The following is an 18191-nucleotide window of genomic DNA, read 5'->3' on the forward strand; positions in this document are numbered from 1 at the left end:
CTGCAGAAACTCAATAAATATTTTATAAAGTTTAAGCACATAAATTAGACAAAAGAACATATTAAACTTCACCATGATTATGCAAATAGTTAAACACAGACTGTGGACTTATGTGCTGTTCGTAGCTTTAGGGCAGGAAGGTCTTCAGCAGGAGTTTCTCGGAAGTCAGTCTTCTATGTTAATCCCCTGCATCATCTCATGGCTTTAATTAAACTGATGACAATCACATTTATATCTGCAGCCCAGACCTCTCCCCTGATGTCCACATATAATTCTAATAACCTACTGAACAGCTCTACTGTTCTACTTGGAGACTAATAGGCATCTCACACTTATTATGTCCCAGACCAAATCCCCGATTGCCACCTCTACAAACTTTCTCTAGCCACAGTTTTTCCATTTCAACATACAGCTACTTCTTCCCTCCACTTGCCTTCATCCCAAATCTTGGGGTCATTCTTGATACCTCTCTGTCTCTCACACCCCACAGCCAATCTATCGTCAAAATATCATCAAGTACTATTTTCAAAATATATTCAGAAGTCTGGGGCACCCGGGTGGCTCAGTTGGTTAAATGTCTGATTCTTGATTTGGGCTCAGATAATAATCTCACAATTTGGAATTAAGCCCCGCATAGGGCTCTGTGCTGAACATGGAACCTGCTTAAGATTCTCTTTCCCTCTCCCTCTGCCCCTCTTCCACTCACTCTCTCTCTCTCTAATATATATATACATTCAGAAATCTGGCAATTTCTTATGACATGCGTGACTACAACTGTGGTGTAAGCTGCCATCATTTCCTTTTATTTCAATGTAATTTCAAACATATAAAACAGTTGCCAAAATTGTATAAAGAACTCCCATATACCCATTACCCAGAGTCATTGGTGTTTTACATTTTTTTCTTCGATTACTTTATCATTCACTCATCTTTCTTTTCTTCCCTCTCTCAAACACACAAACATAACACACATACACATACACACACACACACACACACACACACACATAAATACATATACATAAACTTCATTCTGAACGTTGATTAAAGTGGCACCTACCTGGTTTCTCAGTGTTAAGTTATAGTTAAGTTTATAATCAATAAGTAAATTTTCCCTTTATAATTAATAAATCATTTGGAGGCAGATATTTAAGACTATATATGAAGATGCTGTTCTCATCAAATTTTCAACCACTAGTTTTAGCTTCTATTGATGATTTGCAAAATCCACCATCCCTTTACATTTATTAGTTGCCAGCATTCTGTGAAGAGGAAATTTCCTATCTTCCCATTTATTTATGTATTATTTGTTTAAACCAGTAGGAACTTGTGGACGTATCCATTGTGTTCTATTTTGTTACTTTTATTATACAATTTGATGCTCAATTGGATTATCCTCTCATTTTATATGTACGTATGTTATAAATCCCATAATACAATAATGCAATATACACTTTGTTTTAAAAAGTGAGCAATCTTTAACTTGAGAAAAAAAAGATGGTCTTTTATTTTTAACCCACATATTTACCATTTCAGTGCTTTTTATTCCTTCCTGTAAATCTGTTTTCATCTGCTGTCCTCTCCATTTGGGAAAAAAAAAAATCTTCTCTTGTTATTTTAGAAGTTCGGGTCTATTATTCTATACTCTCTTCTCTTTCTGGAGCACCAAGTACACAGATATTATACCTCTTGATGCTGTCCTGCAGGCCATTTAAACTCTACTTTTTAAGAGCTTTTTTCTTTCTGTTTCATAGATTAGATAATTTTTATTCATTTCTTTCTGCTCCATGGATTGTTATAATTTCTATTTTGAAAGTCAGAGACTCTTCCTTCTGCTCTTTTGTCTATCATTAAGCCCATTCAGTGAATTTTTCATTTGAGATATTATACTTTTCAGTTATAAAACTTCTTCCTTTTTATTACATTTCCATTTTTCTGTGAAGATTCACCAATAATTATGGCCACGTTTTCCTTTAAGTGCTTGAACACAGTTATAATAGTTGCATTGAATTTATTTCCTGTTAATTCCAGTATCTGGTCAGAGCTGGTTTCCATTGATAGCTTTTTCCCTTGACCATGAGTCACATTTTTATCTTTTTTTTCACATCTAGTAATTCAGATTTCAGACTAGACATTGTGCATGATATATCACATAGACTCTTCGGTTCTGTTATCCAGTTATTCTAGCAAACAATTCACTTGGTTGAACTGTAAACTTGCTTCCCCTTCTGTGAGCAGTAGTTAACATCTCTGGTCAGTTGTTATGGTCTTCTTCCTTTGTTTTCCCCTGGGCTTTTTCTCCCCGTATATTTACAGTTCAGGGGTCATTTAAGGAGTGGAATGGAATATATATATAGATTTCTGGGCTCCCCACCCTGTGGAATCTTTTTTTCTGAGATTTTTCTGCTCAAGTTCCAGCTGCTCTTGCAGTCCCCAAGTTCTGTCCTCTGATTCTTCAAACCAAGGAGACTGTGCTTTCTGAGGGAGTTCTAGCTGCCCCAGTTATATGGACTGGAGCCTGTGGTGCAGTGAAAAAGCCACAATCTCACTCATCATGATTCTTTTCTTTCAAGGGTTTAGTTCTCTCCAGTCTCTGTCTGTTTCTGATCACTTGACAGTGTCTTACATTTTTAGAAAATATTTTGTCCAGGGTTTATCATTGTGATCTGTGGCAGGTTTAGTCTGATACACGTTACTCTGCCATTCCTGGAACCAGAACCTGCCATCATTTCTTCCCTAGAGTAGAGCTGTGGCCACCTAATTGGTCTCCTCACTCACACTCTTGCCCCTTCAGTCTGTTTTCTACCCAAGAGCCCAACGTAGCCTTTTAATATTTAAGTTATATCACTTCACTTTTCTGGTTAGAACCCTTTATTTATTTATGACTACATTTAGAATAAAAGCCAAATTCTTTGTAATGACCTACAAGGCGCTCCACCACCTGGCTCCCTCATTATCCTGCTAACTGTATCTCATGTTCTGCTCTAGGTACACTTGCCACCTTGCTGTGCTAACACACAATAGATACAGTTCTGCCTCAAGGCCCTGGTCCTGGCCATTCTCGCTTCCTTCAGATATCCACCCTGCATACTCCCTCACTTCCTGCAGGTCCAGATCAAATGTCACCTTCTCAGGGAGCCCTTCTCTGACCATTCTCTTTGAAATGTGCCCTCCTCTCCTCTCCTGTCCACATGATCCCCACTGGCATTCCTTACTTCCATTTTTTGCTGTAGTTTTCTCCATAATGCTTACCACCATCTAAAATATTATCATTTTACTATTTTGTTTATTATCTACCTCCACTGGGAAAAAATGAGCTTGATGAGGGCAGAAGTTTTTTCTCTTTTGTTCATTGCTCTCTCCCCAGGACCAGAATAGTGCCTGGCAGTTAGAAGATGTTCATTGGACACATGTCCGAAAAAGACTGAACAAATGTGAATTATTCCTTTGTCAAGCAAGTCTATACCTAAACTATAGATACAAGTCCAGTGATGGGAGTTTGACTTCTCCCAACTAGGGATCAGGCAATAGGATAGGTCTACCAAGCTTCTACTATAAGATAAACCTATACTCTTTCTGTCCTGATATGGAGAAGGGCAATAAATAATCTTTATTCTACCTAGAGACCTGTCCAACACTAAATTTATATGGTAGTTTAAACACAGTATAATACAAAGCACATTGACTTTGGAGTTGGACAAAGAGTACTATGAACTTTATTAGCTAGATGACATTGAGTTATTCAGTACCTCTGAGGCTCAATTTCCTAATCTGAAAGAATGATAATGGTTATATCTAGTTTTTTTAGTTGAAACTGGGTAAAGAATTCGGAGTGACAGAAAAATCACAAATAATACACTATCAAACAAGATAGAAGTTTTTTTTTATCTTTCATGAGTAAGTCTGGAGGTTGGTCCAGAGTGACTATGCTATACCATGTATTTGGCTTCTTTCATCTCATAACTCTGTCTGTAGAAGAAAGAGTTCACTCCCAAGTTCACCTAAAGTTTCATCTAAAGCTCTTGTTCTAGGTACCATGTCTACTCTGGCCAACAGCCATGACAGAATAAACAGAGAGAAGCAATCGCAAAGTCTGCCCCCAAAATATTTGTCCCAAAGTCGGCCCCCAAAATATTTGTCCCAATCACTAGAACCCAGATAAATAGCCATCTACATCATCACCAGAAAATGTAGTGTTAATTATGAAGAACTATAAGCCCTGTTGAGAATTTTATTACCATGGGAGAAGGAAAAAAATGAATATTAGGGGCAAATGGCAGCCTTCCTCTCTAGTTTATTGTAAAGATTAAATTACTAAGATTCATGATATCTAGAAAGCATTTAAACTATTAACTATCTCTTCCCTTTTCTACATTAAATTCTCTTTCAAGAAAATGAAAATTCTTTCATCTCTTCCTCCTGGTTTTTATTTGTCACAGATTTCTACTGTACTTCTCTAAACCTTCTCAGTGTTCTACAACTTTTATAGGTAGAGATGAACGCTACTCACTCCAATCTAAATAGGGATGTTCTAGGTGACGCTAAGCCATTAATGTCCATCCTTTTCAAAAGGTATTTCTCAGATTATTGAGTTTCTTTGGGATGAGATGTAATAAGGCAGATGTAGAGCACTTTGTTGGCGCTCTGATACCTTTATCTGTTTTCTCAGCACTGCGTACAAAGTGAGGTTCTAAGATCTCATTCACAGTCTCTAAATGATCGTTGCTTTCATTTTAAGTGAAGGAATTATTTCTTCAAGTAAAATCTTGTGACTGTACCTCAAACAAGTTCAAAGCCCAATTTTACTGCTCAAAGCCAGGATGAGGCTGTAGGCAAATTACTGGTCTAGATTATCACTTTACTTGTTGATAATCTGTTAATAGGAGGTGAGTATGACAGGTTACAAAAAGGGATTTGGCGAGGAAGTCAAGATTCCTGTTCTCTTCAGTAAACTTCAGCTATAAACTGAGACCTGGTTGCCTTGCAATTCCATCCAATCCACGACAAACACTGCCCATACTTCCCCCAGACTCTGCCACTAAAAGTTGCAGAGTTAATGATTGAAAGTCAAGAAACTGATCCACAGAGTTATAAATAAAATATAAATGAACAAGCTGCCATCAGGCCTTCAATGTGTTGGGAGCCAGAGGGCAGAGGAGGCAGAATGGGTGAGGAGAGTGAGATATGCATGAAACCCTCCAGGACAGATGGTGACTAGGTCTCATTTTCCAACCGTTCCCTCTCCCTGCATCTCCTCCGACCCCCCAAACCCACAGCATTGCCTTTTGCACTTTACCTTTCTCACTGCCATCTTCTGCATTTCACTTTCTGGGTCCTAGTCTTTCCCTAAGTTCTCACTTTAAAAATCATCTCTCCTGAATTTTGTCAAAAATGCTATTCTGACCATTTCATACACACTGATGTATCTCCTTCTAGTTTATATGTCTAATGTGGTAGTTCTCAAATGGGGGCCATTCTGTCTTCTAGGAACATTTGGGAGTGTCTAGAGATATTTTTGGTTGTCACACTGGAACTGAGGAGCAGGGAACTCCCGGCATCTAGTTAGTAGAGCCAGAGATGCTCTAAACGTCGTACTCTGTGTGGGTCACCACCCTCTGCCCCCAGCACCACCAAAGAATTATCTGGCCTCAGATATCAACAGTGGCTAGGCTGAGAAACTGGTCTAAAGTCTATATTCTCAACAAGGATAGTAACTTAAGTATTACAGTGGCTCAACCCAACCCTACCTGACAAAAGTCATGTTCCTTACTTCCTTGAGATTTAATTTCCTGGGGAGAAGAGTAGCAAACAGAAAAAAAAAAATGTCAAAAAAGGCTCATTTTGGGAGCATTAATAAAAGAAAAGGTCGAGGAACACTGGTCTAACATTAGGAAATTTTCAGGGTGAAGAATCAGTGTATTAAGCCCTTATACAAAGCACACGGTTGCAATTCAGCAAAAGCTGGCTTCTGGCATTGACATACAGCAACCTCCTAGAATTAAATATGAGTTTCAAATAACTGGTCCTGATTTTCCTGGGAAGAAGGGCAGGCAGGCCAGCTCTCAGTGGCTGAGTCCTTCTTTGAGGAAAGCATATATATTCTTTCAGGCCCCAAAGGCACCTTAAGATGTTTTGGGCCAGTGATTTACTTAATGACACCCGGTGACCTAGAAGAATTAATGTGCCTTTAAATGATGAGTTTTTATGGTTTCCCCAAAGGCCCTAATTTATTTGGTAGTTGGGCACTGTAACGTAGAAAACAGAGGCAAGAATTTTAAGAACATCACATTCTGCTCTCAACTTAGTGTGTTTCTTTTTGCTTAGAGGTATTTCCCCTCTTGAAAAGGTTTAAAATCCCATTTCTTCTCTGAAGGTCAAAAGCAAACATATCTTTCCGAGACATTTTATCCTGTCCAGAGCTTTAGAGAGGTCAAATAATAAAATGACTAATATAGGTAACTTCAGACTCTGGGTCAGTAAGTTCTATTTCCTCCAACTAGTGAACATTAAAAAAATTAAAACAAGTTTTTATCAAAATTGGCTGGAGTTTCCTGAGATACCACATTTTACTAAAAGAAAATAGAAGATAGTAAGTATGTGTAACGTTGAGCAGGTTTTCTGTGATATTCTTTCTTTATTTTTCTTATTTATGTATTGCTTACTCATATTTGAGAGAGAGAGAAAGAGACAGAGCATGAGTTTGGGAGGGGCAGGGAGAGAGGGAGACACCGAATCGAAAGGAGGCTTCAGGCTCCGAGCTGTCAGCACAGAGCCTGATAAGAGTCCAGAACTCACGAACCAGGAGATCATGACCTGAGCCAAAACCCAGGTGTTTAACCGACTAAGCCACCCAGGCACCCCAATATTCTTTCTTTAAAGCCTGTTTGGCCTCACCAAGTTCTTCCACCCTGTGCCTGGGAACAGCCCCAGGAGCTAGTTTACTCAGGGAGAAGAGGCTCTAAGGCGCTTCGGGGGCGGAGCCCATAGCAGTGGCTGGCCTGGAAGAGGTGAGGAGTCAAAACTTTTTTTTAAAATCAGAAAATACTCTTACAACTTTGAGGACAAAGTTTACGGCTTTGTTGGTCAGAGTAATTAAGTGGAGGTCGGTCCAGGAATGTGGCCTCCTCGATCCACACAGCTGCAGAAGACTCTGGGAAGAAAGGCTCCTCACTTCCTGTAACTGTGGGTTGTTCCACTGGGACTTCCTGTCACGGGCTGTCCTTAGGGCTCCAACCATCCCCCTCCACCCCACCCCTGCTCTTAGGCTTTCCTCCTACCAGTTTCCATCGTCTTCAAACAAAAGGAAAAGGGGAGAGTGAGCTCATTGAAAATGACGCCAAAAGATATTTTACAGCAGAACTGCTTTCTAAATGAATTCACATGTTTCAAAGCATTTTTCTACTAAGTAATTTTAGTTATAGTTTAAAAAACAAAATGAGGCAGGAACAGGAAAGAGAGAAAGGCCTTTATGAGGCCAAAATAGAAGTTTTATCGGATTCTGTTTCAAAAATAGAGTCCCCAGGTTCAGATCCTGCTCTGACAATACAAGGCAAAACCATGTAGTTTTATATGAATGCAGTATTTTCATTTAAAATGTGATCTGGTATTCCAACAGAGGAAAATATTTTGGCATTGTGGAAGTTTGCTTTTCAGAGACCTTTAAGAACAATTTCATTGAGTTTCATGGTGCTTTATATTTTTAGTTTAAGTGTTACCATCATCAACTTTATTTAGTAGTGCATAGAACATACATTGTCTCTGCTAAACAAATAAGTGATCTAAGGATAGAATGACCACTCCACAAACGAAATGCAATGGCATGAAGTACACATGCAATTTTGTAGGCTTAGCCCTTCCTTCACACTTCCAAATAGCATGCAACAAAGATAAATGAAATATTTTATACTGATCATGTGAATTATACACAAAAAGAAATGTTCTGACCCAAAAACTCAAAGCTGTTGATAATAATGCCTTAAGCTTTTGTGCATTTCATCAGTTTTCAAACACTTTCTCCATTTATGTTACCTCACTTGATATTCTCAGTGATCTATGAGGCAGGCCTGGCAAACATTACACAGTGGATATGCAGCTCATGTACAGCTTAGATATGGAAGACTAGAGCTTCTCTAGGATTCACATTAGTTTTTGACTCTGCGTTGGTGGCAGTAACTTTCAGGGCTCCGCTAGCAACTAATTACCAAAAAGCACCTCTTCCGGGTAGCTTCCAGGTGGAAATATCCCCCAAACCCTCTTTCTCTAGGTGCAGGGCTTAGGATGCAGCGAACACTTGGGATTCGCCCAGCCTGAACACCCACTCTTTGACCAGACATTTTTGTATGAGACGCAACAAACACAGGCGGGTGTCGTAGTCTGGACAACTTTCATCCTTCTTGGGCTTCTCCCCGGTTCTGTTAGGGTAAGTGCCATAGTTTGGATTCTGTGAATTTCCAAGAGCTCAGGACGGGGAGGTGGGAGGGCGGGGAAACACCTTCTGATTGTCCACACATGTGACCCTCTGATGTCCAGTGTTCTTGTTTGTATATCGCTGCAGACCCGGCGGCCCTCTGCTGTTTCCATTACATGCTTAGGGGCAGAGCATGTTGGCTCAGAAGCCCATGGTCCTTTTCCCACAAGCTCCGTGCAGCCATTTCCCCTCAGAGCTTCTGCAAAGACCAGCACAGGTGCCCTCTGCATATGGCTCTCACTCTCTCAGGCTTCATCTCTGTCTGCGTCTCTCATGCTCACTTGCTGTCTCTCTCACTTTCTGCTCTTTCTCATCTGGGGAGAAAGGGTAAGAGAGCAAAGGAGCCTTTCCTTAAGATTCAGGCTTTTGTGAGACAAAGCCAGACCTTTCTCTAAGCTGCTTCTGTTCCAGCCCTGCTACAAAACTACCTAAAGACCATGAGAACAGAACTATTTCCCTGAATAGAAGGGAAAGAGAAGGAAAGAATACAGGTGGAGAAAAGTATCCATTCACAGTCATTATTTTTTAGATGGAAAATAAACTGATATAAATGTTGGAACCAAGGTAAAATAGGCCAGAATTTGCTAGTTTTTTACACCACAGCTTAGTAGAGCAAGCTTGGTACTCAATTACCAGAAAAAAAAAAAATAGATAGGCCCAACCTCCCTATGTTTTGAATTGACTGTTGGATCAAGATGATAAAAAATAAGCACTAAGTGGCTCCATGTTTCCCCCCTCCATTCTATTGGGTGAAAGATCTTCTCTTGGGCATGATGAAATCCAGTACTTCACATGTTCTCTGACAGGCTGTCAGGCTGTTGGACTCTCTGGGAAAGACCAAGTAGATGGCTAACATGGCTGTGGAAGCCTTGGGTCCCCATATTTCCCATATGTTGAGCATATTGAAGGGCATGGCATTCTCAAAGCAGCCCCTTTGATGTGTTGTTTTTCTAATGAAGAGTAACATGTGCTTTGGAATACACAGGATGGTTTCAAATCCGGCTGGGCGTTGGGGTGGGGTGATCAAGAAAGAAATGCCATCTATGGGCAGATGTAAAGATGGAATAGAAATTAGCCAGGGGCGCCTGGGTGGCCCAGTTGGTTGAGCATCCGACTTCAGCTCGGGTCATGATCTCCCAGTTCGTGGATTCAAGCCCCGCGTCAGACTCTGTGCTGACAGCTCAGAGCCTGGAGCCTGCTTCTGATTCTGTGTCTCCCTCTCTCTCTGACCCTCCCCTGCTCATGCTGTCTGTCTCTCTCCCTAAAAAAAGTAAATTAAAAAAAAAACATTTAAAAAATACTGAAAAAAAAAAAAAAAGAAATTAGCCAGGAGAAGAGTTTGAGGGAGAGAGAAGAAATAGGAAAAAGAACATATACAAGGCCTACAGATGAGCAGACACGGCTTGTTGGGGAAACGGAAAATTGTTTGCTACTGACAGGCAGAATTGTAAGGGCAGGATAAGGGAATGGGATTGGGGGAGAATTGGAAATTTAAGATTGAAAAATTAAGAAGAAAAGTTTGCAGAAGTGAAATCAGTTGTATGTAGCAGAAAACTCAACAGTGGCTTAAACAAGGTAAACATTAATTTTTCTCATGTGATAAGTAGGAGGTGGGTCGGTATTTGCTGTTGTTGGTTAGGTGGTTCAGAATCATCAAGGTTGCAGTGAGCCTCTTGGCCCTTTTTTCACTCTAGTCAGAGCTTCTATGTCCAGGAATTAAGGAAAAAGCAAAAAAGGCAAAAATGGGGGTGCCTGGGTGGCTTAGTCGGTTAAGCGTCCAACTTTCCCTTAGGTCATGATCTCGCGGTTCGTGGGTTCGAGCCCCGCGTCGGGCTCTGTGCTGACTGCCAGCTCAGAGCCTGGAGCCTGTTTCGGTCTGTGACTCCCTCTCTCTCTGACCCTCCCCTGCTCACACTGTCTCTCTCTCTCTCTCTCCTAGAAATAAATAAAACATTAAAAAAAAAAAAGGGCAAAAATGGTGCATGTTTATTGAATCTGACCTTTAAAGGAGTTTTTCTGGGAGCCCCTTGCCAAAGCTTCAGTTTATTTTCATTGTCCAGAGCTGTATCGCAACAGAGACTTATCTGTCTTCCAGACATCACAAAAAATGTTGGGATTTACTTTGGTTTTTTAAAAATTTTTAAATTATTTTGAAATGTTTATTTATTTTTGAGAGAAAGAGAGACAGAGATAGAGTGCAAGACAGGGAGGGGCAGAGAGAGAGAGGGAAACACAGAATCTGAACCAGGCCCCAGGCTCTGAGCTGTCAGCACAGAGCCCTACATGGGGCTTGAACCCACAAACCACAAGTTCTTGACCTGAGCTGAAGTCCAATGCTTAAACGACTGAGCCATCCAGGTGCTCCCACTTTCGTTTTTGTTTTTTTAAATGTTTGTATGTTTTGGGGAGAAGATAGATAGTCCCACATGGGTGCCAGTGGGAGAGGGGCAGAGAGAGAGGGAGAGAGACAGAATCCCAAGCAGGCTCCACACCCAACACAGAGCTTGGCATGGGCCTTGATCTCACAAACCCTGAGATCATGACCTGAGACAAAATCAAGAGTTAGACACTTAACCAACTGAGCCACCCAAGTGACCCTGGATTCACTTTGAATGGATAAATTTGATTCATATTTCCATTTTCCTCAACCAATCTCTATGGCCAATGCTCTGATTAAACCAATCCAAGCCCTTGTTATGTTATTCCTGAACTACACTTACATAATTTCATTCTACCAAGCACCTGCTCAAGAGACTTCAGACGTTCCATTACTGCAGGCCAGCACTTGGACTCTCCTCTAATGTTTCATCAATTAAATTAAACAATTTAATTTCATCAATTAAATAAAACAAAACTGTGGTAGACAGCTACCACAGGCAGATAGGCTGGACTAGCCCATATAGTCTAAGCAACATGGGCATTTCCAAGCCCATGCCTTGTTCCCTCCCTCCCCTCATTCAACCTACATGCATAGGATACATTCACCTACTTGATTCCAGTGTATCCTTCAAGATCCCACTCAAGTCCCAGGCTGTGCTGGATGCCATCCTGCACATTGGCTTATGAGATTCCTTCCTTCTTCTAATTCACTGACCAATACCACATGACTAGCCATTAAAAAATGGATTGCCTTGTTGCTACTTGGTTTTTATGTTATTGAGCACTATTCTATGCTTCTATCTAAGTATGTATCTTGTCTTTACATCTTGCATATATAATCTTTAGATACGTTTAATATTGAAGGAAGAAAACCAATGGATGAATAAATGAAAGATAACAACTGTTCCAAAAACATTCAGTTACAGTCTTAAGATCATCAGGAAGCTTCCTTAGATTGAACTTGTCACTTGTCCTCGGAATTATGTTGTCAGATTTCCATTGAATGGTGAATCCAAATACACTTGGCACTAGGGGGACTTAGTCTGTTATACCTCCAGATCCTTCTTTATTTACTATAGTCACTTTCTTCTGCAGATGAAAAATTTGACTTCGCAGAGCCTTAGCTAAATATTAGTCAGGGCCCTAAACAAGTGTTATGGCATAGGAAGCCCAGGAAGTTAGTATCTGTCCCAGAAAATGGAACATATATGATTGCTAACTTGCTTGCTGAATCAGAAGAAATTCAGATCTCAGTTACTATCTAATTTGATGCATAGCAAATGGATGTCTTCAGAAAAGTAATAATTTGTTGCTAAATACAGATATACCTGACTAGTAGTCAAATTGTCTACGAAAGTCTAATAAAACTCTGGAGAGGTAATCTTGAAATAGTGAAAAATTCAAGTTAAACTTAACATTGTATCAGTCATCAACCTACCTTTGTGATATATTCTCAAAACATCAAGGGACCTTCGGCATTTTAGTAAAAGCGATGACGACTTTAAAGCCTTTAATCATGTTTGATTTACCTCCAGAGACAATGAGTAAGTGCAAGGTAGGTGCATGAGGTATGCTCTGTTAATATGGCATCTGAAAAGGGATTCTTTCCTAGGCCTGCTGGCACTGAGTATATATGAACTTGTCTTTAAGAAGAGGAAAATATCAGTCATGAATAATGCTTGGAATACTTTTCCCAAGGTAGAAAATGTTTTGCTTTCGTGCTTCAAATAATCCTGTTCAACAAGACTAGCCTACACACTAACAATCAGTGCCCAGATCTTTCACAGTGTAAATTAATCTCAGCATCTCTAGCTCTTTCTCAAAATAGATCAAGATTCACCTTGAGGTCTTTTTGACAACCTTCAGACCCTGGAGAGCAGCTTGAGGCCCAGGGTTAGTAGGTTCCTAAGGGAACAGCATAAAATGGAGCAGACAGCCAAAAGCCTCTCCCTTAGGGTCTGCGCTCCCCTCCATGCCTGGTCGTTGCTTGCACGACTTGGGAATCCTCTGGACTGATCGGCCTGTCTCATCATCTCCTGCCTCGGCATATCGATCCCGGAAACACTTGTCCTGCTTTTGCTAAATTCTCGCAAACGGTTTTCTTTCCCGGTTAGATCTGCGGGGGCACCAAGGACCACCCCTGACACGAAGTTAAACTGGACTTCTGATCGGACTTTGACCTAAGCCTCCTGTCTCCATTCAGTGCTTGCTATTGCATGTTATTTATTTAATGAAGCCCTCTGCTGTCTTTAGTTTGTCTCCTCGTGTATTTGGAAAGACAGTTTCAAAAGCAGCTTTCAAATTATGCTCATCCTCTGGGATCAGGTCGGGGAGGTGGTAAGTAACTTAGAAAGTTGACAAGCGTATAAAATCATAAAAAAGGATGTGCAGTTATTTTAAACATTCTATTTTAACGTAAAACATTTTAATGTACACTTACTTACCAATTTTTCCATAAAGGACCAAGTTCTCTCTGATTACAGTGAGTTGTCTCTCTGTCATAAACTGCTCCACTGCGCATTATTTTTAGTATTGGTTTCTTTATAATGGAAGGAGAACTTACAGATGTATTTAGACCTAAAGTTGTATGATTCTCTCCATCTTTTATATTTTATATGTGCACACTTAAATTAATTAACAATATTTTGTATAGTGCTTTGTTTTTCTCAAGTCTTTCCTCAGCATTTGACTTAGCCCTCATGGGTACAAGTCACTGTCACATATCATTGATTTATACAGCATACACTGTGTTACATGAATTTTTTTTAATGTTTATTTATTTTTTTTGAGAGCTAGAGACAGAGCATGAGGTGGGGAGACAGAGAAGGAGACACAGAATCCAAAGCAAGCACCAGCCTTCCAGCTGTCTGCACAGAGCCGGACACAGGCTGTCTCTGTCTCTCACACAAACTGTGAGATCATGATCTGAGCCCAAGTGGGACACTTAACCGACTGAGCCACCCAGGTGCCCCACAGTGTTACATAATTAAAGGAAAGAACCGGTGTTATAAACCGGTTTGGAAACAAATGCAATCGACTCTTGATAGAAATATAAATGGACCAATAGGAGGAGAAGTGAGAAAATGAGACAGGATCCTAGAAGCCACTAGCGAGTAATGAAAGTTCTGTGGGGATTATTCAGTGCGTTCTGAAGGGATGGAGACCATCTGCTGGAGACACATCAGTGATTAGTTGAAAGCATCTACTGGACGATGGTATAGAGCTAGTCCCAGTTCAGGCAACCCAAGAGGAAGAACATCCTCCCACTCTCAACTCTATATAGCAATGTAGGGGAAGAACCTCACTGGGTCATGATCTACCATGAGACTGACCACGGTTCCCAGGTTCCCAGTGTTCTATGATGGCTCACCTTAGGTCATACTGAATCCGAATGACACTCCTGGCATTACCTGCATGGTACAGCAGTCCTAGAGGAAGGGACTACTTCAGTGGACCAACCCCGATCTCCTTGGAAAATTCTTGCAAGGAGGCTACATTAGTTCAATATTAAATTCCTCTTCTCTCTTTTTAAGATGGCTTAAAATCTCTTAAGAGTAAAAAGTGGGATATAATATTAACAACAACAAAAACAACCACCAATGACAGCATTATTATGATGTGTCAGGCACTGCTCCAAGTATCTTATATGATTGTTACCTAATTGATCATCTGATGAACCCTAATCTCCACGGGGCCCCTTGCTGCCACCCGGCCATCTACCCACATTTCCCTACATTATTCCTACCTCCCAGATAACTGTTTTACACCTTCATGCCTTTCCTCAATCTCTCCATCCCTCCTATCTTTACTCAGTTGATGAACCTGCTTGTTATTTTACTGAGAAAGAAAAAAAAGGAGCCCTACTTGGGCACTGAATTCCCTCCCTCCCCTCCTCCATATGAGGGACTTACCTCCATCAGTTATTTCTTCTCCCCAGGGCATAATCAAATTTCCCCTTTCCTGTTCCCATTTCTGTCAGCATACAAGTCTGCTGTAATTTCTCCCATCTTAAAAAAAAGAATCTCTTGTGACCTTATATCCCAGATAAACTACTACTCCACTTCTCTACTCCTAATGGAGCAAAAATTCTGGTGGAGTTATCGACACTTGCTGTCTCTGATTTCTCTCCTTCCTTTCTCTCTTGAACCAGTCACAGTTAATCTTTGGCTCTTACCGCTCCATCAGTGATTAAATCTCTGCCCTCATCTAGTTTGGTTTACCAGCAAGACTGAACAAAGCTGATCATTCTCTCCGCCTTGAAAACATATTTTTCACCTTGTTTCTAAAATAATCTTCAGTTTCACTCCCACATCACAGCTGCTCTCTTTCAGTCTCCTTTGCTGGTTGCCCCTCATCCCCTAAACCCTTGTATTTTGAATATCTCAGGCTGAGCCTCTTTATCTTTACTCAATCTCTGTTTGATCTCATGGATTTAAATATATGTATAAGCCGATGACTTTATAATTTATTTTCCTTACTTACAAGTTTAGGCACTGATGGCTTTTTCATTTGTATATCTAACTTGGATCTCTTCCTTGAACTTGAAACAAATGCCTCTTTTAATATCTCCACTTGTACGACAATAGGAGTCTCAAACGTCAATAGAGTCAGTTCTGCAATAGCATGTATTTTGAAATTGTGAGTTTGTTTCCACATGATTCATACATCAGGGAATCATTTCAGCATGACACTAGTTTTGCTTTCACTTATGTGCACTGTCATCTGTGAGAAATACTAGGTACATGCATAAAACCACAACCAGTTGGGCCCTTAGGAACACCCAAAGGACATACATGCACACAACATCTACCAGCTACCCTAGTTCACACTGTGTTTTACCTTACTTTCACTTTTGTGAGCTTTTCTGTGTTTGAAACCACTCTTTCAGCATCCCAAACATCTAAGGATCCTGGCTCAAAAGTGCCAAGCAGTGCCTGCTAAAGGGCAGTATTTAAGTATTGAAGAGAGGCTTTGAACTAATAACTTAAAAAAATTTTAATATTTATTTACTTTGAGAGAGACAGAGCATGAATGGGAGAGGAGCAGACAAAGAGGGAGGGAATCCCAAGCAGGCTCCATGCTTAGCACAGAGCCTGACACGGGGCTAGAACCCGTGACCCTGAGATCAGGACCTGAGCTGAAATCAAGAGTCAGACACTTAACTGCCTGAGTTACCCAGGTGCCCCTAATGTGTTTTTTAAAAAACACAAGAATACAGGGGTTTTTGGGGGTTTTTTTGCTTTGCACAGTATCATTAACTTAAACTCAGGCAAATAGGAAGAAACTGTGCGCTCCCCTTGCATAGTTCTGTAGCAGTGACATATCTCAGCAACGACACAATTCTGTGATGCAAGAGTTTCTGTTAACGCAGCGTTGTGCGAAACAAGCATTGTATGTGACTTCCCTTGTGCAATAGGCAGAAAGGAATCCACATTACCGACTGTGACAGACAATGCCATAAAAGTAAAATCTTAAAAAGTCTACGGCTGGACCAACCTTGTGTACTGTGAAGTCCATGAGAACATGGCCTAAAGGCATGGACCAAACGGAGAGATGGTTGAACCCACAGGATAAAGATCAAACAGTGAAGACCGTTTGCTCAAACTTATCAGGAAGGCTTTCTCTTACCAGAATTTCACCTTACCTAGAATTTCACTCCTAATTCTTCAAGTCACGGTATTCTCTCTCTGCCTTTTTTCTTCTTTTCTTCTCATTAAATATATTGCCATTAGACATTCTATACAGCATTTTATTTATTTATTAGTCTGTTTCTTATCAACCTGTGGCAGTTTTAAAACATCCAAATGTGGCATTTAAAACACGCAAATCCTTTGGCACTTTTCTCATAGACACGTAGGGTCTATGCCCCACTCCTCAAATCCTGGCAGGCCCGGTGAGAATGACTTCTGACGCAAGGTCGCAAAAGGCCACGCAGCTGGAACCTGCTGTTGGAGACTGAGTGCCCTCAGTCAGTCATGCTGTGCGGAGGCCATGGTTAAACTGAGACACTGTATGGAGTGCCGGGGACGGCGTCAGCCACGCCTGGCTTTTGAGACGTGCTAGATCAGGTTCTCAGAATCGAACAGAAAGATGAATGTACAAGTAATTATGATAAATACTTACAATTCAGTGTGAAAGATGCTACAGTGACTTATTTCCAGACGGGTGAGAGGAGAGGAAAGAGACATTAATTATACTGCAGGACTATAAGTGAGGGCTCGGAGAAGAGAGGACATTTGAGCTGCCTTGCGGGATAAGAAGGTATTTGCCAGGCGGATGATAGAAGAAGAATTGGACTCTCGGTCTCCTCTTCTTTCCAACACTCAAAGGGCTTGGAGTGCAAGGAAGGCCCATCCTTTCTGACAACAGGAATCAACCAACAATTGACTGGAAGCGAACACCGAGCTAGATAATGAGCACTGAAATTAGTAACGTGATGCTACAGAAATAAAATTGGCCGGTTTAGGCAAGGCTGTCGACGGAGAACGGCACAGCATTTCTCTTCTCTGGGCCTGTTTTTGCATCTGTAAAAGACAGAGGTCAGACAAAAAAGTGCAAAATAGGTCATTCTCTTTTGTCAATTCTGTGATTCTAGTTCTTTTCTACCTCTGGTACTCTCAAGGGTGCAGTCTCCATTTCCTCAAGTGTTCCTCACATTATATGTTTCCCACACATGGGTCTCCCTTTGCATGGATTCTGCTTTGTAGAAGTCTGCTTGAAAATGCCCCCTTCAAGGGGCGCCTAGAGGGCTCAGTTGGTTAAGCGTTGGACTCCTGACCTCTGGTCTTGATCTGTGCTGAAGTCATAAGCTCACAGTTCAGAGCCCCACATCAGGCTCTATGCTGAGCATGGAACTTGCTTGGGATTCTCTCTCTCTCTCTCTCTCTCTCTCTTTCTGCCTCTCCCCACTTGCCAGCACTCGAGTGCATTCTGTCTCTCTCAAAATAAATAAATAACATGTAAAAATTAAATTAAATAAATAAGAAGTCCCCTTTTGTACTAGATATTGTGCTTCAGTTGGGGAAGCCAAGTCTTCATCAGCTGTTTTCCAGTCACAGCAAAGGTTCAAGGCCTATTTTACATCAACTTTTAGTTAATTCACCCATGTAACATGTAATGTGAGCATATGCAATTGATTGAACCTAAATGTAGGGCTTGACATTCATTCACGTTAAATATATCTTTGTACTTCTAGAAGCATCTAGCATAGTTGGTCAATAAATACTTGAATTGATTTTTGTTTTGCATTTTGTTTTAGGCTGTCACATAACAAAAGTTTTCTGAATTTTTATTACTTTTATATTCTATAACCTTTAAGTTTGCCACATTATTAAAAAATTTTTTT

At 40.7% G+C, this 18191-nt stretch overlaps 1 long non-coding RNA gene across 1 annotated transcript; it reads right to left on the reverse strand.

Annotated features, from left to right (window-relative positions):
• Positions 1–7453: 7453 nt before the first annotated feature.
• On the reverse strand, positions 7454–14965 carry LOC120233446. The gene is made up of 2 exons (XR_005528825.1): positions 14758–14965; positions 7454–8781 (listed from the first exon to the last, which is right to left on the reverse strand). It is a non-coding gene; the product is annotated as an uncharacterized LOC120233446 (long non-coding RNA).
• Positions 14966–18191: the final 3226 nt, after the last annotated feature.

Source organism: Hyaena hyaena, unplaced genomic scaffold (assembly GCF_003009895.1).
Source record: "Hyaena hyaena isolate Hyena2069 unplaced genomic scaffold, ASM300989v1 scaffold_92, whole genome shotgun sequence".
Lineage (NCBI taxonomy): Eukaryota > Metazoa > Chordata > Mammalia > Carnivora > Hyaenidae > Hyaena > Hyaena hyaena.